Genomic DNA, 25,750 nt, shown 5'->3' with positions numbered 1-25,750 from the left:
AGTCTTATAGGTCAAATACCAACAGTAATATTCATCCCTTCTTACACTGAACACAAAACATATTCAATCTCGCTTCTTAGTATTTTCCATGGGCTTAAACCTGCCAAATCATTGCAGTTGATTTCAGAGAATTCTCATACAGCAATCTATTTTATTTACTTTATCTTCAATAAAATGGTTCAGTGACTGTCAGCAGCTCTGAGACACCCTGAGTTTCAATCAATCTTCAGGCAAAGGCATCAATCTGTATTAGACCTACTGTGCTGGGAGTTTCAGCAGAGGTCAAAATAAGGCAGAAGCAGACTAACAATGAGAGCCAAGCTTAATGAAGCCACCATAAAGGGAAAGGCTTCCTTTGGCGCTCACAGGGATGGGTTCTACAGTACCAGCTCTACACTTGAAGACTTTGTTAATAAGACTGACAGCTAGAGGAGGCATCAACCTCCATCTTTATTTTATGTAAAATCTACAGTTCTAGTCAGCCCTCTCTTCTCTAGCAGACAATAATAAAAAACATGGTTGCAGTCACCAAACCCCTAAATTTTGGAAGGGAAAAGAAACAAAACCATAACCCCCTAAGCCCTTCTGTGGCAGTTTCACACAATCACTAATGCATCAGTAGTTTCACCAGACCTTCTCTTACAAATTTGGGTGGCATTTTAAATATAGCTGCTGAATTATATCTTTCGCCACAAACAATCAGAAAGTTGGAGCAAGAAATCATTTTTGGCAAATGATATCATTAAAGCCTAATTCCAAGAAATGTGGGATAGAACTGTTAGATGCTGTAAAAATGTCTCCCAAAGTACAAACTTTGCAGTAAGCAGTGCTGGCTCATATTTGATATGGGCTGTAAAAGCAGATTATTGTAATGGTGCTCTTCCCAGCAGATAAAAACATTAAAAAGGTACTTAATGTTCAGCCGAATCGAAAAGCAGGACAGTTATAAATTTTGCGTTTTTTTTTTTTGCATGTAACAGTATCAAAATTTAGCAAGCATCTATTTATAAGCCTTAAATATGAAAGTATAAATACAAACTATTTTCTCAAAAAGAAGTTGCATTTTCATTGTCTTTTCCATGTGGTGGATGATTTCAGCTCAGATACAATCCTCACATCAGGAGCAGTGAAATTTAGAATGATGATTTAATTTGACAGTTTATAGGAACTGACAACAAGAAAAAGGAAGAAAGGAAAGAAAGGGAAGAAGGAAATAAAGGAAGGAAGAGAGAGAGGGAGGGAGGAAGGGAGAATATTGCTGAATTCTTATTTGGGGAAACATGCTTACCTTTCTGAAGAACAAACGTGTAGTTTTGCCAGTGAACTTGGCACCTCAAAGAATCACTGAAAACACCTATATATGTCCATCTAGATTGTCCAGCTTAAACATATTTCTTAAAGCTCCAAAAGATGATGAAGAACAAGAAGATAGTAGAACGGATTCTGCCTATTAACATCCTGTAAAGGTAACAGCATTTGCATCATTCTATGAAGATCTTCCACAAGACAATGCTGACTGGACCAGCACACAAAGCCACATGGTCCTAAGCACAGCACTGATCCTGAGGTTCAAAGTGGACTTCGCCATGTTATAAAATCAGTATTCTGGATTGTTTCAATGTTTCCAGTTTATTCCCACTTGGCTCACTATGTAATGAATGCCTACACTTGGATTACATTTGCCTGGAAGATCATTGATTTGGTTAGTATTAACCACCATATTCTCCATAAAGACAGAAATAGTATTAAATTTTGTATAGAAATAGTTGTTAGGGGTGAGTTATTTATTACTATCTTAATAGGAATTACATATATATTGTCCTCAAACTTTGGAAAATAAGGAAGAAAAATGTTACGCCTCATAAAATTAATGAAGACAGAACAGGCCCCAGTAGTTTAGTCACTGCTAACTGGTTTAGAATTAGCCTTCCAGGAAGTTGTGATGGAAAAGAGTAGGGTTGAAAGAGGAAGAGGTATAAGGAAAAGCAAAGAAAAGGAACATCCAAAATGATGCTTTCATACCTTACATGATCAAATCAGAAAAGAGTGTACTGTCTTCACTACAGGACACTGCTGATGGGAACAACCTGGTAAACACGTAAGGGAGAAGCAAATGACAGGAACAAGCAGAAATCGAGACAACCATGAAAGATGTTAGAGTTTCCCTATAACAGACATCATCTGTGATCAAGTAGTTCATGCCCTTCTAAATGCAACAATTTCCTACTGTGTGAAATTCTGAAAAGTCATTTTTAAAGGTCCCATCCAGCCTAGCCTGACCTATGTATAACTCACTCTGAGGCCAAAACTAGCCTTATAGTCAGTGATTTTCCTATCTCAACCTCTCAGTGCTAGAATTACAGGCATGAGCCAACCACATCTGTCTTCAGAAAAAAGTAACTTTTAGAGTTGCTCCGACTTCTTAGTCCATTCAATAGTGGAAATATTCAGGGAAATTTTCCTTGAAACATCATCTTTAAATTAAATGCTGGCACAGACCAAGATTAAAACAAAAGATGTCATATATAATTTACATATGATATGTAGATACGTTTTGCAATGAGTGTTTATTAAGACAGTACTACGCGTAGGGCTTTTGGGTATAATGCGTCAATCGTCACTATCGGTCACTAGAGAATAGGGCCAGTGATCTTCAGACTGACCATCAGAACCATGTTACATGGAAAGACACTACAAAACAATTTTCAAGCCACCTAAAAACAGAGAAGAAATGGGGAAAATTAAATGTGCTTTAAAAACACTGAAATAATGAAAGCAAACACACACACACACACACACACACACACACACGCACACGCACACGCACACATGCACACACATACACACAGGGCTATGAACTGACCACAATGGAGGCAAGCACAAGGCATATAACTGAAGATTCACATATAGGACTAATGCGTAGGGCAGGTTAATTATCTAAGTTTTGTATGATTCCAGAGAGCATACTCTCAAAACAAGCAGTAGTCTGGTACCATTGAAATAAAGAATGAACTTTAAGAAGCATTAATGCTTAATGCTAAAATATAGCTATCTGCAAATTCTTAGGAGGAAGAGAGGGGCCCTGCTGCTGCCCGGTTGGTGGCTGCTTCTGCATAATCCTCAGTAAAGTTGTGGAGCTGCTCAGTCACAGAGGTAACTTCAGTAGGAGGCCAAACTGAAGCCTGCCCAAGAGCAGAGATTGGTGAACCAGACAATGGCAGCCAATCGGAAGCTGCCACTTGGAGGACACTCTTTCTTGGACCAATGGGATGCTAGTGAAGGGCATAACTGGGTAGAAAGGAGGACCCAGGCAACACAAACTGGCTTTTATTAAAAAAAAAATGCAATGACAATGTTCCTTTTCATAAATGGAATACTTTTAAACTTTGACGACATAATAAATTGTTCAAAATTGAAGTACGGAATGGCTGTAAGGACACAAACAAATCAATCTACAACCAAATCTCTGTTTCTAATTAATTCATTCTTCCTGTAATACCTCAGCTTCAAGGATTGATAATTCTACAAATGCTCAAGAATAAAAGCTTCTCAAAATACACTTTCCTATTACAGCGAGCCTCTGGAAGTATGCATATGCATTATTTACAGCAATATGTGGTTAATGATCATTTAGACCTGTAGAAATGAGGACAATCACTACAAACACATCACTCCCAAACCTTAATTAGCAAGTTTCAAGCAGTTTTGGGAACTGCACAAGAATATAAATTCCCTTCCTGGAAAAACTTTCATCATTTTTCAAAAATAATTTATCTCCTGGTTTATTAATAATCTTCAGGTAATCCCAGCTTTATTTTATTTTCTTATTTATTTATTCATTTGTTTCACTTAATTTTAAGGGAAGCAAACAAAGATTTACTCAGGAAAACTTAGTAGGAAGTGCAAAGCACAGGAGTGACTCAGAAGGAGTCTGGGCTAAGTGTTATTTCAACTTGACACAGGCCAGACTCATCTCAGAAGACCGAGTAAATGCTCCCATGATGCAGGCAACCATGTTGTGTCCTTTTTCTTAAATAGTGATTTATGTGGGGTGCCCTTGTCCATTGTGGGTGGTGCCACTGCTTGGCTGGTGATCCCGGGTTCTTCCATAGAGTAGGTGAGCAAGGCACAAGGAGAAGCCTAGTAAGCAGCACTCTTCAGTGGTTTCTACCTCCAAGTTCTTACTCAGTTTGAGTTATTTCCTTGGTTTCCATCAAGGGATTGTGATTCAGGATATGCAATACTGAAACAAACTAGGACAGTAATCAGTACCAGGAATAGGGTATTGCTGTGACAGACCTAATTATGTTGTTTCTGGTAGGATTGTGGAAGGTTGTTGGAACTAAAGGCTAAAAAGCATTGACCATTAAAATTTCAGTAGGCTATATTCTTGGAGTTTGGGAGATAATGGTGAATGCAGAACAGCTCATTGAGGCCTGGCTTGTATCATTCAGAAGGAACTATATTTTTTGGTATTTTGCTATTTTCAATTAATAATTTGTGTTTCTGGTCAGCTAGGGGTAAAGAATTAGCACAATTAACAAGAAACTAGCATCACTGAAGTGACAGTTTTGCTTTATTGAGGCAGATGATGGTGTTTATTATTACTAATAATAATAAAAAAAAGACCAGCAGCATTGAGATATAATATTCTTGGAGTATTTCCTCAGGGGTAGCACATAGACGCTGTAGTCTAGTAGCAGCTAAGTTTGTCTATCGTGTTGGCGATTGAACTTTGAGGTTTTAGAGCAACCCAGGAGATACTCTTTTCAAAAGTATGAAGGGTCATTCAGAGAAGTTGAGGTTTGACACCATGAGAAGAGCCTAAGGGAGGCTTATTAATGAAAGTGACAGCGCTTATGGTTACAGCAGAAGAACCTAACATTTTAGATATGGCAGTACCATACGATTGCAAAGGTGATGGGGTGGAGCCAGCCTAAACAGAAGAGACAAGCTATATCCTCTGAGGCTTTAGGAATAGCCCAGAAGATCAGGAGTGAATCTCTGACATTGGGCACTGAGTGACTTACACTGTTGGAGTTGGGAGTGCTTTGTTTAGATTGTGACTCTGCCCTGGTTATATCCTAATGGAATAAGGAATTATTTAATATATTTAGTTGTACAGGGACCTGTACTTCATAAACTTTGAAATTTTAAAGATATTTTGGATCATTAATGAAATAGGCCATGTTGGGCACCAATGGAAGGAGAAGCCCTTGGCCCTACCAAAGTCGGACCCCTAGTGTAGGGGAATGTCAGGGGGCAGGAAGGGGAGGTGGATGGGGAAGGGAACACCCTTATAGAAGAAGGGGAGGGGGATGGGTTAGGGGGCTCATGTCCGGGAAACCGGGAAAGGGAATAACATTTGAAATGTAAATAAAACAATATCCAATAAAACGAAAAAAAAAAAGAAAAGAAGAAAAGAATAAGAAAAAAATAAACATACATGTTTGGAAGGCAAAAAAAGAAATAGGACTTTTAAAGAGACTGAATTTTAATGTTTTTGAATTTGTAACGAGTGTGGAACTTTTACGTTTGCAATGTTTGTTGTGATATATATTAATAAATCATCCTGGAGATAAGAGAAAGATTGCTGTTAAATAATGTTGAGTTGTTGTGTCAACAGCGAGGAAATCTCTTAATATAAATCAAAGTATCTCTGCTCCCATACAAGTACATATTTCTTAACAAGAGGAAGCAAATGATAATATCAAAGGTCCTTCTAAAACTCGAGTATGTCAGTGTAACCATTAACTTTACTGTGAATGTCAATATCTCACACCGCACAAAATTTTAAGTGGTACAAAGCAAGTATTTTAATTTTTTCACTACTAAATACAGGTGAATTACTATTGCAAACCATTTGGGTTCTTTGTTGTCTAGGGTCTTCACTGATCAAATCAAGATTACAGCCTCAGCTTCACTTCGTAAAGATAGTTAATGATAAAATACATTCAAAACAGGTCATATTACTTTGAAAACTATAAAATTTGGCTAAATGTCCAATGATTTTTGTGTTCTGTATTTTACAATGTGATAAAATTGGCAAAAATAACTACAGCACAAACATAGGTGAAGCACAAAAATGAGGTAAGTGGAAATATTTAACTCTGAGAGATATAGTTCAGCATATATCACTCAGTGAGGTTATGGGAATTCAATCTGGAAAAATGCTTAGAATTGAGCATAGGGCAATTTATGTGAAAATGAGGCCCCAAGGCTTGCCTGTGACAAAGGGGACCTACAGAGGAAAATAACTGAAGTACTCAAGGCATAGTGATTCCCCTCATGGAGGGACTTGCTTTAAAAAAGAAAGAAAGAAATTAAGGAATAAGTTGATATTACAAAAAAAAGTAACTGAAATAAAATTTTATGCTGGGCATAGTAGTGACAAAAGCTTTCAAACACAGCATTCAGGAAGCAGAGGCAGGAAGATCTCTGGGAGTTTGAAGTCAGTCTGGTATTCATACACAGTGAGCTTCAGCATAGCCTAAGATACATAGTAACAACACTGCTTCAAATTTTCTCCTTTTATTGTATTTCATATCCAAGTAGTAACTAGACGCAAACATGTTTAGCCTTCAAGATTACAGGAAATTAGCTTAATTCAAGGTAGTCTGGTCAGGAAGTTGCGCATATGTGTGTGTGTGTGTGTGTGTGTGTGTGTGTGTGTGTGTGTGTGTATCAACACATATATGCACATGTATATGTATATATGTATATATATTCAATTATTTTTAGCACAGCTCAATAGCGACACAGAAAGCATAATTCTATGCAGATATTCAAGACTGAAAATCTTTCACATTGGCTTTGGGAATATCAAAGCAAACTACAATGAAATTTAAAGATGTACAATATTTTTCAGAAAAGAAATGCTTCCTGAACAGTTGAGCTTTCAGCAGTAAATACCATTTAAAAGTGATCCAAAGGAAGTTCAGCAAAAGACTCATATTTTACAGAAAATGTTTCGTTGCTACTTTGTGTTACCTTGTAGGTTTCTCAGCATGTTTGGGTACCTTGACAAAGTCTATACAAATTGTATTTATATGACATTATGTCATAGTTAATAATTAGTGTTAGAGTGTCTGACTAGTATGTGTCTAACACTAGGTTTAATCTACAATAGCACACACATACACACATAGACACGCACACATGATCATGAACACACACACACACAAACACACATGTATGCCCACTAGTAATACTGAAAACACCATTCTTAGAGGCCAACATAATCATAGCAAAAGTACACCAAGTGATTTTTTTTCTTGCAACAGTTAAAAACAAAGTTTCAAGTTCTTTTGTGCTAGTGTTTAAAATTGAAAGCTGACGGGGAGCAAGGGGGAGCTGGAGAGCCAGTTGCATCATGGTAAGAAACCCTATGACTACAGCTTGACATGCCTCTGTGGTCCATTAGAAACTCTATAATATTGGGCAAAAAAATCACTTAACCAAAATGCTAATGAGCGAGATAAGCATTAAAATACTGTGAAACAGCACAAAGAGCAAAAGAGAACTATTACCAAAACATCATTTACCTTTCTCTTCCCAATCTTCTGCACACCTTTCAAGTTAACCTTGGAGTGGATTCCTAAGAACATTCAGCCCCAGCATCACACTGGAGGAGTGGCCCTGTGTGTAGAGATAAATAACTGTAATTACTTTGAATATTAGCCTCGTCTATGTGTCCCCATTAGTACAGCCATTAAACAAAACAAAGCATATTCATCCCAAAACTTACTGCTTCATTCATTCATAACTTATAAATCTGAAAGTCAGCATGAAAATTAGCTTCACTTTCATTTAGAACTAGAAATTTCATTGTTACGAGTACATAAGATGCCCTGTCAGGAGGTTCATATTTCATTCTTTTTCTTACATATATTAAAACTTTTATGATTCAGTTTCATAATTTATAAAAGTATTTGCGTTGTAAGATCCCAATAGAAAACATGACTGATTTCAATAGCCTCTTCAACACATACATAAGTTATCTAAGCCTTTCCAAAATTAACAAATTGGTAGTAATCATTCTTTCCTTTTAGCACATTACAAGGCTTATTATTTCAATGTTAGTTTGAATTTCTATTTTTCTGTCCTATCTCCTACTCAGCCAGTTTAGTTTTCTAGTATCTTCCTCTTTAATCTGACATATTTGTCTCATAATCTTTCTTTGGCTGGATGCACTTGTTTAATAAAGACACCCAACTTTGTAGGACTTATTGTTATGTAGATAGAAAAACATTTTAATCTACCCATTTAAACTGATGAATGGATAATTATGCCGAATCAAGTCTACAGTTGAAATTGGAACAGGACAAAGTACTGTGTAATAGCAACAATGTCTGACCTATGCATTGAACCGGTTTGAGTAGCATCATATGCTATCTCTTCTGAGAATCCAGATATTATTATTTTTAAATGAGATTTTAAAATGCATTTAAGCTACATAAACCTTCATTCCAGTGAAAACTTAGTAGTGTGAAGGGCTTGATAATACTGAAGGGACATGTTTTGACAAGTGTTCAGCGCTACTGTGACTCTTCCTAAGGTGTTACTGGTGTTCCATAGAGCTTCAGGTCTTCCACAGTTCAAGATTTCAAACCATCATGTTAAACACAACAATTCAGACAAACTGATGACATAAGCAGTATGGTAACTCAATTGCTGTCCTTCGTACCCTACCATGTGTTCTTCTCTCTTTCTTTTATCTACATTTCTCTCAATACGAAGATTTCCCACAAACATGGCTTTACTCTTTATATACATTCCTTATGTTATTGTTTCTCCCATAATTATTTCTGCATGGCATGGAACTATATTAATTTATTATTAATATATAGATGTCTAGATCATTTCTTAAATTCATATTGGATTATTTTTCATTTTCTTTATTCATAGTAAACAATTCTCAAACCATTCTACTAGTTTTCCTCTAAGTGTTGGATCATGTTCTCTCTCTAAAACAAACAATTATAGTTTTCTATGGGATATCTTTGCTAGAAGACACACAGTACATAAATTATTTTAAAGATATTATATTGTCACTAAAATACTTGAAAAACATGGAAGAAATTCTATATAAGTCTGTTTTGTTTGCACTAGACATTCACTTGAGACCAATATGATAACATCAACCATTAATAGAAACATTGCAAACAAGAACATAAATAGGTAAAACTTGAGAATAAAAAGCTTTTCTTTCTCATAGGTGTTGTGAGTTTGATTTATTGCTTATATTATGTTAATTGGGTTCCCAAATACTCAGGAATTTACACATCTGCATGTAAGTCACAGTGGGTCCCTGTTCTCTGTTAGCTCTAATTGGTAAATAAAGTTTCCAGTAACCAATGGCAGGGCTGGGAGAGAGAGACAGGACTTTAGATTTCCCATGCAAGGGAACCCAGGGAAGGATTTAGTATTGCCATTGTCAGGAGAGAAATAAGAAGCAGAATTGAGAGCTATAGATGAGAGAGCATACAACAATGTAAGAGCTGGGGAAAACAGTCCCAGCTTCCAACATCCATACTTTTAGGTCTGGGATAGAAAAGATGGAATATTCAATATAGATTTTAGTATATAACAATACAGGATTATTGGACGGAGATGTAAGCAACGTGAAAGTTTGGGAGTGTCCCAGCCATTGTGCTTTTTAAGTCATATTAAAATAGAAGGCTGCCTGTATGTGTCTTTCATGGGGAATCCAGAACACTGGGCAGGTCGCGCGGAAGCGCACTGCCAAAAGTGGGGCGATTTGAGTAGCAATAATAACTAATACAACACATAGGTGAGTAAAGAGGTGAGAAAGATCTAGGATGAGATGATGGAGGGGAAAGACAATCTGTGTGATCTGGACTGAGAACAAGGGACATGAATATGAATAACATTTCATAAAAAGAATGAGGATGGATAAAATTGTGTTTGAAAAGGTTCAATGCTATAAAATTACCAACATCAGAGGAATTCTCATAGTGGTTTCGTATCCGATTGTGACTGTAGTGTTAGCATCTTTGTGTGCTATGAATCTGGACTACTGCCAAGGAAGCAGACCATCAATAACTATTTGTTGAATAGATTTATTACGCTATGAACAAATAACTACCACGTTGAACAGGCATGAGAATTAAAAAAAATAAATTTTGGGTAGAATACAGAATAGATTTAAACCAGAAAGGAGGTAAAGGCTAGGGTAAAAAAATAATTGAGATGAAAGGAAAATGGCTAGAGTACCATTGTTTCCTTTACAAATGAAAAAGCTAGGCACGAAGGCAAGGTACTATTCCCAAGGACTTGCAGAGGAAGATGAGCATGAACTAAACCCATGTCCATTGTTCTCAGTCTTGAGACGCCAGGTGCCTACTCTACAGAAAAACAACAAAAACAGCAAATCCAAAAACAGACCTTCCAATCCGAGAGCTGCACATCATCGATCAGATAGTGGCACACACTTCTTTTTTTTATTTTTTGGACTCTCCTAACTCCATAGAACTTCCAGACATCTAGATCTGCCCACCCTGAAGTAAAAATGATCAAGAGTAACCTCTCTTTGGGAGTTGTTTTCCACATGAACTCATCCTCTCTTACCTACAAAAGACCTTCAATGTACAAAACTGTCTATACTATTCGTCTCCATTTCATCCTCCAACAGTAGTCAAGATTCTACCTCCAGTTATCGTGTTTTGTTGAATATGGTGCAGATGAAACATAAAGAAAAGAAAGAACATTGTGAGAGATGAAGAAGTGAAATAAATGGCGGTAAGTTGTTATATCATCTTAAAATTCAAGAAGAGAGTTGAGGAAGAACCATCAGTCCCATGCCACAGCTCTCCTACACAGAGCAGGCCTGTTTCCTAGGATGATCTTTATAAGAGCTAATTCCTGCTTCCAATAACTCCAATGGCATTCTTTGCAGAATTAGAAGTACGCACACACACACACACACACACACACACACACACACACACTTTCTATATAGAAATATATACACATATTTGTATATATATTTGTATTAGAGAAATATTTTATATAAAACAGAAAATGAGAATAACTTAATTTCACGAAAGAATGCAATGATTGAACAGGAAGCAGGGAGAAGAGAGACAAGACACTTTATCTGTAAATATGAACAAAATATAACTAAATATATATAATACCATCATAAAGAAATTCATTGTTTAGACTGCTATCTTAAAAATAATATTATAGGACAGCAGAGTAAGTGAAGGAGCACATCTCTGATTTCTGCCTGCTTTGGGGCTCCTCTACTTCTGTCAGGTTGCCTTGAAAGAACTGTATATTGGTTAAAATGAATACACTTCAAAATATTTATTGAAGGATGTGGTGGTTTGGATAGGAATGGCCCCCTTCAACACTTACATTGGATGCTTGGCTCAGAGTAATTGAGAGTGTTAGGAGATGTGACCTTGTTAGAGGAAGCATTTCACTGTGGAGACTGTTTTCGAGGTCTCGTGTGCTCATGCTATGCCCAGTGTGGCAAACAGTTTCTTTCTGCTATTTATGGGTCCAGATGTAGAACTCTCATCTCCCTCTCCAGCACCACGCTGCCTGCAAGCCAACATGCTTATTGCCATGACTATAATGGACTACACATCTGAACTGTGAGCCAACACTAATTAAGTATTTTCCTTTCTAAGATCTTCTGTGGTGATGGTGTCTCTTCACACCAACGAAAACATTAACAAAGACAAAGGATGAGACTATTTTATTTATTGCTTATCCTTGTTACATTTTTGTAGAAAGAATATTTAAATATATACTTTAGAAAGATGATTCTGTCAAGGAAAGTAAAAAAATTATAATTAAATAAGGAAACAGAGCAATTATGCTACTAATATAGGGGGAGGATAAGGGGAGAAAGGTACCCTGCTATGACAATTACTTTTATGGATTTCACTCACACCAAAAAATAAGGGTGCCCAGTCGAGCAGCATAAAAGTGCATTGTCATCTGTGCATACACATTCCTGTTTCCTTTAAACATACTTCCAAAATAACATAAAGCCCCTTTGTTCCTTAAGTTCTTGTGTTCTGGACACCTGCTATGTATAAAACCTGTGGTCAGCTGAGGACAGAGAAATAAATACACGCTTCCTTTTGATTGTGATTTAAGAATAGGGTCTGTGTGCAGTAAGTAGGGATTTGATTGAATGAAACTCGCCAAGATGAAAATAGGTGATGTGAATATGATGAAATATAAGCAACAGAAAGTTCATGGTGCCATTTGACAAGTAAGAAATTATCAAGTAAGCAGGTAGAGGAAGTGACATATATTCCAGAAGCACAATGAAATCTCCTTCTTAATTGTCTTGCCACTATGAAAAGAATTCTTGTAGACTAAAAAATAAAGACTGGTATAGTTTTGTTACATTTTGTAAATACTACCTGAACTTGTCTATTTGGATGTCACTGAAATCCACAGAAAAGTTCAGGAAAATAATAGAGCTTCACTCTGTCAGCATGCATAAGACAAAGCGGTAACTTGAGGAAATGGTGTATGTAGTAACTGTCTTGATTTCAGAGCTTCATTGACATCTCTGTTTAAACCCTTAATCTAATACAGAGAAGGAATACTCAAATCTCAGCAAAGTCTTTTAGTCTACATGAGCAAACTTAGGATCATTAGCATAAAGCATTTCCCACTGAGATATTGATAGTTATAAATATTGTATCAGATGGGTAAGCCTATATGCCTTGAGATTTCTAATTCAGTCTACAACATGTCATACAATCACATTCCCTAATAACTTCGTTAGAAAATGTATAGTAGCAACCTTTGTCATTTTCTCAGCTTCTATCACAACAAAATGTATTTATGAATGGGTAGTGTACCTATTGATGTTTATGATAAAAGTTTCAATAGTAAAGCCAGCATATGATCATTCATGGTAGACTATTTAGTGGATGCTGCAAGAACATTAAAGTTTTGAACTGAGAAAACTCTTACTTCTATTATTCCCAGCTATTTATTCCATTCTTCCTTTCCCTTTGGTGGCTATTCATTTGAGCTTCTATTGGCATCAATCTGTCTTTTCAAAGTAACTTCAAACATCTCAGCAAACCAAATGAATATAAAAAGGATGCATGTTGACAGCTTGGTTTTCAGATAATGACACAATTGTAAGGAAATGGGATCATGAAAGTGCTTGAGGAACCATCAGTGGATTACTCCATTGATGAGCATTGGTGGAGTACTCCATTGATGAGTATTGGTGGAATACGCCATTGATGAGCACTGGAGTAGTACTCCATTCATAAACTCACAGTTGCCTGGGCTAACACTGAGTATGGAAAACCTGGAAGACATAAATCTTGTCTGGAAACTTCTATTCTTTGTCCTATTTCCTGTCTGTCCTGAACTGAGTATCTCTCCAATTCACATTGTTGTCATGAAGTTCTTCCCTCACAGAGGCCTGAAAGCAATGTTCCAAACTTCTAAAATAATGGACAGAAATACAAATGTTTTCTCTTTTCTCCATTTCTAAGGTATTTTGATAAGCTAACATACTAAGTTAAAATATTATTTTTTTATAAAATATAAACATCTGTGACTTTAACCAAGCAAGTAAAAGATCTGTACAATAAGAACTTCAAGACTCTGAGGAAAGAAATTGAAGAAGACGCCAGAAGATGGAAAGATCTCCCATGCTCATGGATTGGCAGGATTAATATAGTAAAAATGGCCATTTTACCAAAAGCGATCTACAGATTCAATGCAATCCCCATCAAAATACCAATTCAATTCTTCAAAGACTTAGACAGAACAATTTGCAAATTCATCTGGAATAACAAAAAACCCAGGATAGCTAAAGCTATCCTCAACAATAAAAGGACTTCAGGGGGAATCACTATCCCTGAACTCAAGCAGTATTACAGAGCAATAGTGATAAAAACTGCATGGTATTGGTACAGAGACAGACAGATAGACCAATGGAATAGAATTGAAGACCCAGAAATGAACCCACACACCTATGGTCACTTGATTTTTGACAAAGGAGCCAAAACCATCCAATGGAAAAAAGATAGCATTTTCAGCAAATGGTGCTGGTTCAACTGGAGGGCAACATGTAGAAGAATGCAGATCGATCCATGCTTATCACCCTGTACAAAGCTTAAGTCCAAGTGGATCAAGGACCTCCACATCAAACCAGACACACTCAAACTAATAGAAGAAAAACTAGGGAAGCAACTGGAACACATGGGCATTGGAAAAAATTTCCTGAACAAAACACCAATGGCTTATGCTCTAAGATCAAGAATAGACAAATGGGATCTCATAAAACTGCAAAGCTTCTGTAAGGCAAAGGACACTGTGGTTAGGACAAAACGGCAACCAACAGATTGGGAAAAGATCTTTACCAATCCTACAACAGATAAAGCCTTATAACCAAAATATACAAAGAACTCAAGAAGTTAGACTGCAGGGAAACAAATAACCCTATTAAAAAATGGGGTTCAGAGCTAAACAAAGAATTCACAGCTGAGGAATGCCGAATGGTTGAGAAACACCTAAAGAAATGTTCAACATCTTTAGTCATAAGGGAAATGCAAATCAAAACAACCCTGAGATTTCACCTCACACCAGTGAGAATGGCAAAGATCAAAAACTCAGGTGACAGCAGATGCTGGCGAGGATGTGGAGAAAGAGGAACACTCCTCCATTGTTGGTGGGATTGCAGACTGGTAAAACCATTCTGGAAATCAGTCTGGAGGTTCCTCAGAAAATTGGACATTGAACTGCCTGAGGATCCAGCTATACCTCTCTTGGGCATATACCCAAAAGATGCCTCAACATATAAAAGAGACACGTGCTCCACTATGTTCATCGCAGCCTTATTTATAATAGCCAGAAACTGGAAAGAACCCAGATGCCCTTCAACAGAGGAATGGATACAGAAAATGTGGTACATCTACACAATGGAATATTACTCAGCTATCAAAAACAACGACTTTATGAAATTCGTAGACAAATGGTTGGAAGCGGAAAATATCATCCTGAGTGAGCTAACCCAATCACAGAAAGACATACATGGTATGCACTCATTGATAAGTGGCTATTAGCCCAAATGCTTGAATTACCCTAGATCCCTAGAACAAACGAAACTCAAGACGGATGATCAAAATGTGAATGCTTCACTCCTTCTTTAAATGAGGAAAAAGAATACCCTTGGCAGGGAAGGGAGAGGCAAAGATTAAAACAGAGACTGAAGGAACACCCATTCAGAGCCTGCCCCACATGTGGCCCATACATATACAGCCACCCAATTAGACAAGATGGATGAAGCAAAGAAGTGCAGACTGACAGGAGCCGGATGTAGATCGCTCCTGAGAGACACAGCCAGAATACAGCAAATACAGAGGCGAATGCCAGCAGCAAACCACTGAACTGAAAATAGGACCCCTGTTGAAGGAATCAGAGAAAGAACTGGAAGAGCTTGAAGGGGCTCGAGACCCCATATGTACAACAATGCCAAGCAACCAGAGCTTCCAGGGACTAAGCCACTACCTAAAGACTATACATGGACTGACCCTGGACTCTGACCTCATAGGTAGCAATGAATATCCTAGTAAGAGCACCAGTGGAAGGGGAAGCCCTGGGTCCTGCTAAGACTGAACCCCCAGTGAACTAGACTGTGGGGGGGAGGGCGGCAAAGGGGGGAGGGTTGGGAGGGGAACACCCATAAGGAAGGGGATGGGGGAGGGGGATGTTTGCCCGGAAACCGGGAAAGGGAATAACACTCGAAATGTATATAAGAAATACTGAAGTTAATAAAAAAAATATAAACATCTGTCTTGATTGTGACATATTTTACATGAATGCTGATGCTACACAGGAGATGGTAGAAAGACATTCAAGTTATACTGCAGTTCTAATGAACTTACATTAACTATAGAGTGATATAGAGTGATTTGAAAATGAATTTGAACTTGCTGTCAGTAATATCATACAAGTCAAAAATGTAGCATGCCCTTATATCAGATTTTTCAATAAAAAATGTCCCATATACAAAGTTAATTTTCCTATATACTACTAACAAACTAGTACTATTTGAAATTAAAACACTATAATATTCATGCCCGCTCCCTCCAAAAGAAGATTCTTAGGTATAACTTTAACAATCTGTATAAAATATCTTTATAAAAAAACTCACAAAAGTAATTTTAAAAAATCAGAGACTATCTGAAAATGTAATTCTCAGGTCTTCCTTCTGAAATTTATAAATTCAGTTCAAACCCAATTGAAAAAAAAATCTAAGCACAGTACTTTTGTGGATACTGACAAACTGATTCTGAATTTGAAAGTAGAGGCAAAATCCTAAAATAGTCATACAGTATCAAGGAAAGTTTGGAAATTCAAAAAGTCCTACTTCAAGGCTTACACTACAGCTTCAGTAAGAAAGACAGTATGGCATCAGTGAAAGAAAAGATCAATGGAACAGAATAAAGCTGTAAAAATAGAACCTGACTGATATTTGACAAGGGAGGAGAGACAGCCTTTTCAACAATTGGTGCTGGAAAACTGGAAAAATATGAATCTATACACAAATCCTCCACCCTTCAGTAAAGTTTTCTCTATATGGATCATCAGCCTCGGTGTAAAATGCAAAGCCACAGGACTCACCGAAGAGGGAAAGTGAACTAATTTTGTTTACATTGACATCTTCTATGCTACAACCTCAAGAAAGCAGTTTGTGAGACTCTTGATAAGTTGGACATCAGTTAAACTCAAAACTCCACTTCATAAAAGCACTGTGAAGAAAGGAGAAGATGAACAATATTGGGAGAAAATACCTGCCCAAACAGACGAATTTAATAAAGAATATTTATACAAAATGGGCTCAGAAGGCTCCAACATCAATTATAAGTAAACAAAAAGAAGTATCACCATTTTAAAATTTAGCCATGATGTTGCAATTTAGCTACAAACATACCTCATGACTACAAAGATATATCAGCAAAAGAGTTTGGGGACAGCAAGTAAATATACGAGACAGTCAGTACTTCATGTGATGGCTAAAACCAGATTAAATGAAAAGTAAAGCAATAGGAAATCACTATACACTCGATAACATGACAATATTGTAAAATGCAAATGCCCTGAAAACTGATAAAATGTGAAACCGTAGGAATCCTCAGCCATTTCAGGTGAGAAGGACAAACATGCCATTGTGGAAGATAGTCTAGCAGTTTCTAAAAAAAATAAACGTTCATTCAATTGTCCCCTATATAACAATTGTTCCCTTTAGTATTTATCCAATGGGATCACAAATTTATGTGCACATAGAAACTGAGTATAGATGCACGTAGGATATTCATTTATATTTGCTAAATTTGGAAGCAGTCAATATGACTTCAAAAGGAGAGGAATAAATAGACTTTGAGACAATTGAGTATATCACTAGTAACCATGAGACGGAGACAACTTAAGGCTGTGCTGGCATTTTCTTCACAAAGTAAATTAGGCCTTTACATTTTATTTGTCTTCAGAAAAATTCTTAGGATGAGGGCATAAAGCAGCCACATTCTTTGCCAAAGAAATAAGACATACATGGTATGCACTCATTGATAAGTGGCTATTAGCCCAAATGCTTGAATTACCCTAGATCCCTAGAACAAACGAAACTCAAGACGGATGATCAAAATGTGAATGCTTCACTCCTTCTTTAAATGAGGAAAAAGAATACCCTTGGCAGGGAAGGGAGAGGCAAAGATTAAAACAGAGACTGAAGGAACACCCATTCAGAGCCTGCCCCACATGTGGCCCATACATATACAGCCACCCAATTAGACAAGATGGATGAAGCAAAGAAGTGCAGACCGACAGGAGCCGGATGTAGATCGCTCCTGAGAGACACAGCCAGAATACAGCAAATACAGAGGCGAATGCCAGCAGCAAACCACTGAACTGAGAATAGGTCCCCCGTTGAAGGAATCAGAGAAAGAACTGGAAGAGCTTGAAGGGGCTCGAGACCCCAAAAGTACAACAATGCCACGCAACCAGAGCTTCCAGGGACTAAGCCACTACCTAAAGACTATACATGGACTGACCCTGGACTCTGACCCCATAGGTAGCAATGAATATCCTAGTAAGAGCACCAGTGGAAGGGGAAGCCCTGGGTCCTGCTAAGACTGAACCCCCAGTGAACTAGACTGTGGGGGGGAGGGCGGCAATGGGGGGAGGGTTGGGAGGGGAACACCCATAAGGAAGGGGAGGGGGGAGGAGGATGTTTGCCCGGAAACCGGGAAAGGGAATAACACTTGAAATGTATATAAGAAATACTCAAGTTAATAAAAAAAAAAAAAGAAAGAAATATAAGAATGGCCTGTGGCTCAGTGACTAACATTGTTCTCTTTTGAAATCTCCTGATTTTGGCTTCCATATCCTGCATGCTTCACTGCATGTATTCCAAGCTCCTAATAAGATGCACCATTAAGCCTCCATGTTCCAAATCCTATTGCTTGTCTAGTCCAAGTTCCAGAGACTTCCACATTGCTCCAAAACTTAGCACAGCCAGACCTATCACAGTTATCGTTCCATGTCCTTGTACCAACTTCTGTTTTAGTTATGTATCTGTTCATGTGATAAAACACCATGAGCAGGCAAATTTTAGAAGAAATACTTTATCAGGCTTATGGTTTCAGAGGGCTAGATTCCTTGAGAGCAGAGTCAAGGCATGGTGCCAGAAAAGACTTTTAAATATCAAAGCCCACCCCTAGTGACATATCTCCTTAATCAGGCCACAGATTCCAATCCTTCCCAAACAGTTCCATTAACTAGGGACCAAGTAGTCAAACATAAGAGTATTTGGGAGTTGGTCTCCTGCAAACCACCACAGCATATTAGTAGACACAATGTTAATTTTTTTCCATCTAGACTGATCCCTAGCTTTTCAATTCTCCCTATCTGCTTCATGTGTGTTATTTCTTTGTTCATTTCATAAAATTTAAATACCAGTTAGGTATTAGACTTAGTTCACAGAATGTCATGTTAGTGGGCTACTGAACTGCAACAATGGAAACAGAAAGGTTTCCTTAAGGGAAAGGTCATGGCACAGATTATGCTTTTCCAAAATGTAGAGAATAACCACGTGGAAGACCTTTGTTTCAGAACATGTGACTCTAGACATAACATGAGATAAATCTCAATGGACAATTGATAGTGATAAACTGTACATAGTCCTATCGGATGTCAAAAGTACATTTTACTTTGCTCATTTCAGAGACATAGTTTACTAGAAAAGTAACAGAACATCAAAGTATCATTTTCTACTAGAGCAACAGGATCAACTTTGTGCTGTATCACATAGAAACCACTAATAATAGCATCTTCATTTTGCACTTTAAGTGAAAAAACATTCCTATATACAAACATTTTAATTATAAACAATTATTTTGTTGTTCCCTATTCTACCTATCATCAGTACAAATGGTCTTTCAATCATTAATATTTATTTACAAATCTATACTGTCTTATTTTTCTCCAGCTAACTCTAAGCTCTAATTCATGTCAAACTCTGTTTCTTCCTGGTACTTATACATAAAGTATACATCCATTTGTTTGTTTCAAATAACCATTTAAAAAATATAAGAAGCCTGGATGATAAACATGTAATTATAGAATATTATCCAGAACTAGGGGAACCAAAGTTATATGTGTAGCATGTAATATACCTGAACATAGTGGACTATATCTGTTGCACAGTATTTAATATGTTTATGTGGTCTGATTCCTTCAAATCAAAAAAACCATCCCTTCCATAATTGTTGACTGTAGTTCATTTATAATAAAAATTACACAAAATATATTTTTGAATAAAATATTCATTTCTCTACCTTTAACATTCTGCCAGCAAATCAGCACTCCAGCTGAGCATTGGAAGACCCGAATGATTCAATTAATAAACACACATGAGTTGCTGATTTCACTGTTGATTCTTTATAAGCAGTAACAGTGACAGTCACAATACCAAAAGCAAATGAATGACACACTGACAGGGAGACTATGCCTTCCAGGAAATTTACCAAGACTAGTTTGCTTTTCCTTCACTTTAGCTTGTAAGAAGTGGGGTCATTGTCAATGATCAGAGCAAAGGTGACAGGAAGAAAGCAGGAAATAAACAACAGCTCTAAGAATGTCAGAAACAACATCTCTAGATATTAACCTCAGTGGAAGGGACACGGCTAATAGAGCTCTGAGAACATCAGGAGCAACATCTCTAGATTAAAGTCCCAGAGGATGGGACATGACTGCTCCTGCCTGTCATTGTCTAAGGGCACATTCTAACAAACATTGTACCTTCACTGAGGTAAAAAAAACAAACAAACTTGAATCAATACTTATGTAGTAGTTTTGAAAATGTGGGCATTTTTATTCAGTCTGGATATTTAGTCTAAGTGCTTGTTTGCCTAAATTCTGGTCAAATACATATTCTAACATTCACCTGTATTTGATATACTTGATATTAAATATTAATGATATTCCTATCTACAAAATGACTTGAAACCCATGTCCTATAGAGGAACAAATGTATATAACTTATGTCTGTTATTATTACTTACATACATGAAAAACTTGTTCACATTTATGAATGCATGTCCACTGAAAATGAATAAATAAGACTATACATGGACTGACCCTGGACTCCAACTGCATACGTAGCAATGAATAGCCTAGTAAGAGCACCAGTGGAAGGGGAAGCCAAGGGAAGTCCTGCCAAGACTGAACCCCCAGTGAATGTGGTTGTTGGGGGGAGGGCGGTAATGGGGGGAGGTTGGGGAGGGGAACACCCATAGAGAAGGGGAGGGGGAGGGGATAGGGGAATGTTGGCCTGGAAACCAGGAAAGGGAATAACAATTGAAATGTAAATAAGAAATACTCAAGTTAATAAAGATGAAAAAAATGTATATATGTATGCAGTGCAATATGGTTAAGTCTTCTACAGCAGTAAATTATAAATGTAACAATATAGGTGAATTTAGAAGATACTACACTAAGTAACAGAAGTTCATCACAACAGGACAGATATTATATTACTGCATATTTATGAAATATATAGACTATTCAAGATAAAATATATCTGTAGAACCATACTGTGTGGAGCTTGAGTGACAAAGTAATTAGAATCTTACTCTTTAAAGGGTAGATAATTTTAAATTTGGTAGAGTAAAAGAAAATGGCTAGATAACTAGATATAAATAATGGTCATATTTTCCAGAAATGTGAATGTAATTAATGAGATTGGATTATACACTTCAAATAATTAAAATGAAAAATTGTTATACATATTTTGACACACTCATGTAATTTACATGTTAATGTATGAGAATTTGCTGAAGCTTAGATTTTAATACCTAAATTATAATGCAAAGAAGAATAATTAAAAGCTGCAAGAGCTTTGAAATACGAAAGATTCCAAAATGATTCCCATAAACTTTTTGAAAGAGAATAAAAGGTAAGGTAGGAATTGCAATGTTCCTTAGGAGCTAGAAAACAGCTGATTTTAAGGGTTGTAAGAGCACCTTGCAGTGGTATACTGAATAAGATATACTGTAGTAAAACCAGCAGCACACTATCGAGGAAGTTAGTGAAGAACATGGAAATTTTAAGTATAAATTTGTTCTATGCATTTTCAGGCACATGCTCTCCTATGGATGATTTGACTATTTATCAAAAATGATCTGCATTTAAACATTTACGGAATATGGGATTACTATGTCACTGAATTATTCACTGATCACCTACATTAAAATGATCGAGTGAATACCATAACCAGTCACAGTCAACACCAAAATGTTTTTTTTCCCTTTGCGTTGTTGCACACACCTAGCTCTAAATAATTGAAATAAATTTATCTCCTAATCCAATAATCACTGAGAATTTAAATAAAAATACTTGGTAGAAATACAAAGACTGTGTTAAACTCTCCAACAATTTAAAAATAACAGGTATAATAAATAAATAAATAAATAAATAAATAAATAAATAAATAAATACTCATGCAATCTATTGGATGAAAGTGAAGATGTAGAAAGGCTTTATAAAAGAATTTGAACTAGACCAAAGCTATAGAGGCACAGATTATTTTTAAACAAAATGTGAAGAAAAAAACCGTGAGTTTATTTGGAAAAATTAACAAAATGGTATGGTCACATAAAATTGTCAAGTCTTTTTCCTTCTTGGTTATCTTTTTAACTTTTAAGCACTTTAAATAACTTGACATCAGAAAACCTTTTGTTTGTGTGCATAATCTGCATCAACATCTACTTTTCAAAATGGAGAAAAAAATTAAAGCAGAAAAACATACAAGCAAACATTCTACTAAACATCATACCAATGATAATCATTAGATACTGTTTAAGGTCTGGATAATCCTCCTATATAGTCATAAATATGAAAAAGGAATGCATGCTATAAATAAATACAAGTGTAAAAATAGTTTTGAATATGGGCATCTTAAAGGGATTTTAGGGATTCCCTAAGTTCTGTAGATTCACATTGAGATTTGCAGGCACCTCATGCCATAGTGGTCATCATTCTTCCTTAGGGTCCCCTTCACTGGGTAGGACTGCTGGTTGCTCCCCTCCTTTGAAAGCATACATTGTTACCTTTTGGTACCATGAAAGCTAGTATTCAGGGATGAGCTATTTAGGTGTGTACCAGCTAATAGTAATGTGTGTGTGTGTGTGTGTTGGGGGGGGTGTTGCTAATACTATGGTGTAGAGAGAAAGGTAAGAAAGAAATGGTGAGACTATATCCTAATAGCAAATCTGATGTCATAAGAAGAAAAGATTTGTGGGGTTGCGGGAGAAAATGTGAATAAGGAGGCTAGGTAGGCAGTGAGGTGTACCCAGTGTTACTGAAAGCCAATGTGTGTGTGTGTGTGTGTGTGTGTGTGTGTTTGTGTGTGTGTGTTTAAAAAACAGATACATTAAAGGTTTTTGAAAAGAGAAATAAAGAAAGGAACAAACAAACAAACAAACTTATTTTATTGAGAGACAATAGTGGAGGAACATAAGAGGAAGGATGGAAAGACAGACTAGATTAGTCCAAGAAAAAAATATATGTCAGGTATTTTAATGTTAAGGAAAGTGACCATTAGGTCATGAATCAGGATTATAATAGAGGAGTGTATAGGTTAAACACTTACAAACCTAGTATCTGACCATCCAATGCAGGATCATCACATTCTTAAGACTTTCTTGGGTTACAAAAAGCTAATCAATTGATTTATTGGAAGTGACCAAATTATAAACTAATAAGGAAATAGTGAGGCTGAGGCAGTTCTAAAATATCAGAGAAATTCATTTGAAATTTTGACGATGATGGAAAGAGAAAGGAAAGGGAAAAGGAAGGGGATGAAGAATGGTCCGAGTTTAGATAGGACTATTAAGAAATAGAAGTGGTGAGCTGGAGAGATGGCTCAGTGGTTAGGAGCACTGACTGCTCTTCCAGAGATCTTGAGTTCAATTCCCAGAAACCACATGGTGGCTCATGACCATCTGTAATTGGATCCCATGTCCCCTTCTTGTCTGAAGATAGCTACAGTCTACTCACACATATAAAATAAATAAATCTTAAACCAAAAAAGAAATAGACGTGGTGATGAGTAAAAGCCAGAGAATGGAGGGAAATGGCAATGGAAAACTATTTCAAAGACATTTCAGTCCATTTCAGAAACATTAGGTCAGGAATGGACAAAATCCTTTGGTTTTTCTTGTCTGATGTGTCTTCTCTTATAGTAACAACTGGGTGGCTGATAAATGATGCTGAAGTTTGGGTTGAACTGATCACATCAGATCACAGTAACCCAGGACTGCTGTTAACTCAAGGAAAGTGGGTATTTGTCCCCTTTAATGACATCTTCATTTGCCTGTACTTCATAGTATTAACAACCAAGTATGAGTCTTCCCATGGAAAGCTCAGTTCTACATTCAAAGCTGATAACAGGAAGACTGTCATCAATGAAAATTCCATGTCTATCTCCGAGAAATGATATTCTACCTGCATCAAGGAACTGGGGCTGAGTGTGTTGTAGAATCCATTGGTATTTTGATAACATTCAGAATCTGGGTGATGCTATCTTAAATGATAGTAGACAAAGAGTCATTGTTTTTTACTCCTGCTGATGTCATAAAAACTCTATGAGACATGACAACTTTATCATGATTCATAGCAATGCCTCTACAACACCATAAGCTTAGTCTCCGGCAAGGTCACCCATGTCAACTTTGGATCTCAGGAGGAGCTCTATGAACACAACACATGAATTGATGCCACTGAGAAGACTATGGTTGGTCCCTCTAGGAAATTATCTTCTGTGGATTTAACAATGATACTTTTATGCCTTTGACACTGAAATTTCTATATCCTCCATCAATCACTTTATCAAGTGCACTATGTTTCTCACAATGAATTAGCTAAAGGAGTATCATTACACTCTATATTATGTACAGAACCTTAAAGAGTAAGAGCTGTTAAACCCGATCTAGCCAGAGAAAGAACACAGACATAAAACCAAATGCTCAGTGAATCTACTCGGCATTCACCACTGAGAATCTGCTCTTCTCAGAGTATTGATATAAGATCATGTTACTTGTGCATGGTCCAAAGACCAATAGTCTTTTCTATCTAACCATAAACAGTTTTTAATTTCAATGTAAAATAAAATGTTAAACAATCAGTTAATCATATTTGTTAGACATCAAGTATTCAATAACCATGACTACCCTATTGGACAGTGCAGATAGTAAATGTTGCTATCACAAAAAATGTTTGACAAGACATAGCCTCTATTCAGATCCTTACTCTAAAGGGGAAATTAACACATTTTTTAGGAGTTATTGTTCTTGGGTATTTAGCATGCTTCTCACACTGCACTAATGCTTCATATAAGATCACAGACAATATTTGCAATGATAAGTTGGTATCTGATCTATTATTATTCAATTTTACAGATAAAAATAATTAGTAGACATATTACATGTTTCATAGTTCATTACAGTAGAGGCAAGATTTAAGCTCAAAGGTTTTGAATCCAAAAGAAACCAAAGCATAATAAACACTAACACAAAATCTGAAAGCTGTTGTCTTATACCAGTTTCATCTAGATCACAGTTCCACACTGATGAACATTCCAAGCCTCTTGTAATTTTATCTTCATACCTCTCCACACTCTTTTACTAATCACATAGTTCAGACAAATCCCATTCTAGTAGGCTAAACACAGATTCCTAAATTGTGCTTCATTTACACAATGGAATAGTATCCAGCTATTAAAAATGAGGACATTTTGAATTTTTCATGCAAATGAAGGGAACTAGAATATATCATCCTAAGTGAGGTAACTCAGACCCAAAAAGAAATGCATGGTAAGTACTCACTGATTAGTGGATATTAGTCAAAAAGTACAGAATGCCAAGGATGCAATACACAGACCTTAAAAATTGTAACAAGCACTCCATCTGTGCTCAAAGCTGGGGCTGTTCCACATCCCTCTGACACAAAACCTACTCTCAGAGAGATGGTCTCACTGGTCTGACAGGAGCAATCTCCCTCCTAAACCCACAGCCCACAGGTGGGACACCACTTTCTCTTCATTGACTGTCCAGGAGCACATTGGGCTCAGGAGCCACAGGGAGGCCTAGGACAGCTGGGGCTGTTCCACAGCTCTCATACCCAAAACCTGCCCTGAGAGACCTGGTCTCCCAGGAGCATTCTCACTCCTAAG

General features: G+C 36.8%; 1 protein-coding gene across 5 annotated transcripts in view; it reads right to left on the bottom strand.

Annotated features, from left to right (window-relative positions):
- Positions 1 to 25,750, bottom strand: part of Foxp2 (forkhead box P2) — a 577,853-nt gene that overhangs the window by 354,708 nt on the left and 197,395 nt on the right. For all 5 annotated transcript variants that reach the window (XM_063286479.1, XM_008762718.4, XM_063286477.1 and 2 more), the window contains exon 3: positions 7,545 to 7,638. The gene's annotated coding sequence lies outside the window, so the exon portion shown is untranslated. The remainder of the gene's footprint in view (positions 1 to 7,544; positions 7,639 to 25,750) is intronic.

This window comes from Rattus norvegicus, chromosome 4 (assembly GCF_036323735.1).
Source record: "Rattus norvegicus strain BN/NHsdMcwi chromosome 4, GRCr8, whole genome shotgun sequence".
Taxonomy (NCBI): Eukaryota; Metazoa; Chordata; class Mammalia; order Rodentia; family Muridae; genus Rattus; species Rattus norvegicus.
The sequence above is the reverse complement of the archived record's forward strand: the minus strand, read 5'-3'. Positions and strand labels throughout refer to the sequence as shown.